The sequence below is a fragment of the Lathyrus oleraceus genome, chromosome 6 (genome assembly GCF_024323335.1).
Source record: "Lathyrus oleraceus cultivar Zhongwan6 chromosome 6, CAAS_Psat_ZW6_1.0, whole genome shotgun sequence".
NCBI lineage: Eukaryota > Viridiplantae > Streptophyta > Magnoliopsida > Fabales > Fabaceae > Lathyrus > Lathyrus oleraceus.
In genome coordinates this window covers 4142341-4148461 of record NC_066584.1, presented here as the reverse complement: position 1 = coordinate 4148461, position 6121 = coordinate 4142341, and the positions used below count along the sequence as shown (strand labels likewise).

At 29.9% G+C, this 6121-nt stretch overlaps 1 non-coding gene across 1 annotated transcript; it reads right to left on the bottom strand.

Moving 5' to 3' along the window:
- Positions 1-4507: 4507 nt before the first annotated feature.
- Positions 4508-4580, bottom strand: TRNAH-AUG (transfer RNA histidin (anticodon AUG)). The gene has a single exon. It is a non-coding gene; the product is annotated as a tRNA-His (tRNA).
- Between the last annotated feature and the right edge of the window lie 1541 nt (positions 4581-6121).

The window sequence follows — 6121 nt, the reverse complement described above, 5'->3', positions numbered from 1 at the left end:
GCTTTCTGTACACGCGTTCTCACAGGCTCAGATGCTCCAGATCACCTCCTCTTCACTTCCTTTGAAGCTTTATGCAAGAAGAAACGGTTGAAACCTCTTGAAGACGCCTCAATTTCCAAATTCCATTGCCATGATAATGCACATAAACTGCTCGAAATCTTGATGAATTACACCAGATGATGGATGATTCTTGCTCAGTGAAGCATGATGATCAAGAATATGCAATGATCTTTGAGAATTATGTGGAGAAAAATCAAATTCGAAGAGAGAGAAATTTGAGAGAAACTCTTGAATTCTAGATCTGAAAAGTTAGTTATGGCAGTTATGATTAGGATTTTCCTATTTATATTCCTTGTTAATGACACTGATAATCACATTAGCCTTGTACTAATCATGATTAGTGAGTTATGAAGCCAATTGCAAAAAATGAAAATTAAGCTTCCATGGCCATAATGCACGTGTGATCTCCCATGCTAGGGCTTTAATTCACTCAAGAACAACCAAGGGTCAGGATTTGAGGATTATTTTGCTTACATCTCAAGCCAAAAATGAATGGTGAAGATTTACTTCAAAATGAACATGTGTGAAATAATGAACATTTGACCATGATTCCTTTGCACAATTGAGCCAAGTGATATTACTTTGAGATTCCTTGAACATGAGAAGCACTTTGCAAAAAGAATGAACCAATTTGAAGCATTACATCAAAAGTTATGCCATTTTGAATTTCCATGCACACTTTGTGATCAAATGACCATAACTTCTCAACCATTCATCATATGGACATGAATTAGGACTTTTTGGAAAGGGGAGACAAAAATATACAACTTTTATATTCACCAAAAATCCATTTGAAACTTCTTTGACATTGACAAGTCAAGTTGAAAGTGGACCAAAACTTGCCAAATTTGGAAACTTTGAATTATAGGTCATTTTCCATTTTTAGTAACTTTTGCCATGACCTTTGAATCTTCAAGATGGATGTTTAGAATGATGAATAGACCCCATTTGAACATGATTGAGGTGTCTCAACTCATTTCCCCACCTCATAGCCCTCAGTTGACTGCACAGTTAACTTTTGGTCCTCAGATGACCTTGAAATGTCTTGATTAACTTGAGCCTCTACCACTTGGTGAAATTGCTTCAAAATGAAACCCTAACTCATGTAAGCTCCTTATAATAATCATGTGATCCTCATCCCAAGAAAATACCTCATCTCTTGCACAAAGGATCTTCTTTGAAGCTCTTGACCTGGTGATTGCTTAAGCTACAAACAAAAGATGTTAGTGACATATTTTTGTGCTTTTGGTTAGTAAATAAAACAAGAAAAGCAATGATATACAATTCAAACATGCTTGGTGATCTCAAACCACTCACAAGAGATCCCTACCTAAAGGGAAAGGGAGCCAAGATGCTTAATGATCCTTGAGGCTATGCAATGCAATGTTATGATGTCATGAGGGATCTTAGGGACAAAATTGGGGTCTTACACTTTTTAGAAATAAATAAAGTTCGGTGGCGACTCTGTTCAGTCCATCATTGCGAGCGTGCGATTGCGCTTCGCTTAGGTCGTATCCCCATTTTCCGAGGTACGACAATATATATATATATATATATATATATATATATATATATATATATATATATATATATATATATATATATATATATATATATATATATATACTTTATAGATGTTATCAATGTCGACTGATGCAAAACATCTATCGTATACTATTTATATACTTTGTACAATATACTCATAAATAACAATTAAAACAACATTCATTAATTTTTAATATTCATAAATCAGAATTCAAAACAACATCATATGTCCATTCATTCAACAACCCTCAAAATGATCCAAAATAAAATTTCTTATATTTCACTTTACAACTTTTAAAACACCATCAAAATACATAATTAACCGATTCTTAGCATACACTTAGTTTATCATGAACATTAAAGTAACAAAAACTAATTTTTCTTCTTGATTGGAGTGTTCTTCTCTTTTGGAGTTTTATTTTTGGTTAGAATTTTCCTCTTAATTAGTGTATGTAGTTTGTTGAGATAAGTGTGTTGCACCAAGTCTAGTTGTAGGTCCTGCATTTAGCCAACTTAATATATATTTTCTTAGTCTTGTTATAGGTCTTAGGGATCTAACATTTGTTATTGCTCTTCCAATATTCATTTTTTTTCACCTTTCTTGTTGCTTGTGAATGTGTACCATTTGTAGAATTTAAAACTTGAGTATAGTCTTGTGTTTGTACTCCATAAGTAGGTTCATTCTTTCTCTAATATTATGTCCCTTTAGTTGGATGAGATTGAGATGAATCTTTTCATGTTGACTTATTATTACCATTTTTTTCATCTTACAAACCTAACATGTAATTCAATCCTTCTAATTTTATGATTAAATATATTCTATTTTGATTTTCCTGAAACGTTCTTGTATCTTTGTGGATCATATAAATTATGTTTATTGACCTATAGGTTAGAAATATTAACAAGATACATACATAATAAGGTTGTAGACTACCTGAATTAGTCCATTTTGTTAATCACATGAATGTACTCTTCTACTTTGTAGTTCTTGCTCTTCATGTCAGTAATTTAATGAAGGCAAGAAAAACCTAAAAGTTTTTGTTTCATCCATGGGTACTCACGTGCTTGCATGTTGACACAAAGTATATCTCTAATTTTTTTTCTAGTGTCTAACATAAAAATTATACTCACTGAACATTATACTACATGAATCAACAAACATAAAGCATGTAATTAGTATAGTGAACACTTAATCAACACAAATAAAGCATGTCAATGAACATTATAATGAGCATATATAAATATCTTACAATCCACAAATTAGTATATTTGATGATTATCTCAATATACATTTTAAAAACACATCATACAACTTAAACAAACAATATGCATTACCTCATTTTCATTTTGGATAAAATGTCTTCATTGCCAGAGTTAGAAAACTTCATCTTATTCTATGTCCACCTTTCCATCATGTATGTTATGATTACCACGATCATAGTAACTATTGGGTTAGATCCAGCATCAATAATGACACTGCTAAATAATACTTACATCTTGTCTAACAAAATAAACCCTACCTTCATAAATTATTCATTCTTAAATTGTACACATTCTATAACCTTACATTCGGAAATCACAAAAAAATCCTAAATTAAAATGGAGCAACATATGAACTTATCATGAATAGATTACAACTCATTCTTCTACATCTTCTTCATATCTTTCTTCACATCCTAATATCGTATCGTTATTCTTCGACTTCCTCTTATTCTCTTTCATCTCCCTCCTATCCTTCGTCACTAAGTTTCTCAAAATGTTGTCGAGTTTCTTCAAAAGTTGGATGCCTTATCCTCAACCAATTTAGCGGTATTTTATAAGTTGATGATTTGGAATCTATGTATTGTCCACTTTGCACTTACAATGTACATTTTGTCATCTCATATCATTGTCAATTGTACAAGTTTATTGATATTGACTCACATAGCAGACAAAAAAATTACAAACATAATACATTTTAAAAAGTTAAGTGACCAAAATATTCATTGTTATAGTTATGAGACAATAATAAACACCGAATAAAAGATACGAAATCGAAAAATATATTAAGAAAAAATAAAAATATGTTTAACTCAATTAAGATTTAAAAACAAATACAAATTTAAAACATTAGCTTAGTCTATGTTGTTTGCACTTATCATCATAGAACCAAAATAAATAATGAGGAGAAGAATTGGCACTCTAAAATTTATTCAAATGATTAATTTTATTCATAAATATAAATCATTTTCAAAGGTTTATATATTAAAAACATATATTTTCTAGATGTTTTGAATAAATAATATATCTGATCTATATATAGTCTAAATACACTAGTTCTTCAATGAATTTTAAAAGTCAATGGTTGCTTATAATAAAGATACGAGAGATTATATATTTATTTTTTCATTTAAAATAAATATATACTTCAAAAGTTGGGTGTTTTATCCTCAACCAATTTAAGGTTATTTTATGATTTGATAATTTGGAATCCATGTAGTGTCCACTTTGCACTTACAAAGTACACTTTTTCATCTCATATTCCATATCATTGCCAATTGTACAAGTTTATTGACATTGACTAATATAGGAGACAAATAAATTACAAACATAATACAATTTAAAAAGTTAAGTGACCAAAATATTCATTGTTATAGTTATGAGACAATAATAAACAAATGATTAATTTTATTCATAAATATAAATAATTTTCAAAGATTTATATATTAAAAACATATATTTTCTAGATGTTTTGAATAGAAAACAATCCGGTCTATATATAGTCTAAATACACTAGTTCCTCAGTGAATTTTAAAAGTTAATTTTTGCTTATAATAAAGATAAGAGAGATTATATATTATTTTTTCATTAAAAATAAATATATACTTTATTTGATGTAAAAAAACTGATTTAATTTGATAAACGACTATGTTGGGGATCAAACCCAAAATCTCTGGTTCCATAGACCAGCGCCTTATCCATTAGGCCACATAGTCTTTGTGTTTTTTTTTTCAGTGTGTCATTTGTTGATATAAATACTCTTTTTAGTTCTTTATCTTATACTCGAGAATTATTTTGGTCCATAACTTATAAAAAAAGACAAATTATGTCCCTCTACATTTCAAAATGTAACTCGTTTTTCCTTTCCTTCCATTTACCTTAAAGGAGTTAAAATTTTCCATGACTCGTCCAAGTCGGCGTTACGTTGCGTCCATGTTAGCACTAATTATACTTACTAAGCTTCATCTTCAATATTTACATAATTGTGAAATTAGGTTATCACCTTCATCTTCTATCAAATTAGGTCATGGCATAATGTTCTTCATAATTTTCTCCCAAATTGATAATGGTTTTATTTTTATCTTAACCCAAATGGAACGTAATTCAATCTTCATTTTATCCAAATTTGAAATGAATTGTTTATTTTTCTTCTCATAGTTCCAAATCAAAGTATAAGAATGCATTCTGCACATTTTTCTACAATTTCTAAATCCCATGGTAATGGTAGAGACACCGATAATTGTTCTCATTCAAATGTTTATTCAAGATCGAAACAGTAATAAATACCTAAATGTTAGTGTATTTTTTTTCCATTCTACAAAAGGAAACAACACTTATTATTTTGGAAAGTAATTCTGGAGATGTCCAAACTATCGGATGAGAAACTCATAATCCTTCAGTAATTTTCACCTATGAGTATTTTGCAACTTAGGTCAGTGGGTGATATTTTTTTGAATTTCTGCAGGGGTCGTCTCAAACTTTGTGTGACTATTTTTATTTGTTTTTATGATAAAGTGGAAGATTAAAATGAAGTTTTTTTTATCATGAAGCGAAAAAAAAGAGGTCAAAATTCTTTAAAAAATATAATGAAGAATAATGGAAAAAACTGGTTGAGCATGAAGGAAAAATTGAAGAACATGGGCACACCATTTAAGCAATACAATTATCTATTGATGAACAAACCAAGAGGTATGAGAACTTGAGGTGACTCTCAAAATACAAATAAGTGGATGAAATTATGGACGAATTTAGGGTTTGTAGTTTTTGTGGTTTTAATGTACACGATAATTATGTAATGCTAATGTGTAAGTTGATTGTGTAGCGTAGCAATTCAATGTAGAATGTAATGTTTTTATTTAAGTTGTTTGTTGTTTTTTATAGATGCAAAACTTAGTGTATTTATGCAAAGATTTTTGAAATTAATTTAATTGGATTTAACAGAAATTATATGGTGTTATTTTTACTGATGTAGTTTCTTCCCCAATGTTCAATACGCAGATCCTAATGGACACACTTATGAAAATATATAGATACAATTATGTTAATTGTGTGTTCCATGTGTTCAACCTCTTACACTTTTTACAATATACTTGATACCAATGTGTACCATGTGTTTACTATGAAAATGTAGCTGAAATGGTGATGCTAACATTGAGAAATGTTATGGTGAGAGTGGAACTCGATGGTTGCAGTGGTGGACGCAAGCTCAAGCCTGGTGGTTTGTGATGGTTGCTGCAGTTGTGTGGTGGCGTAAGGG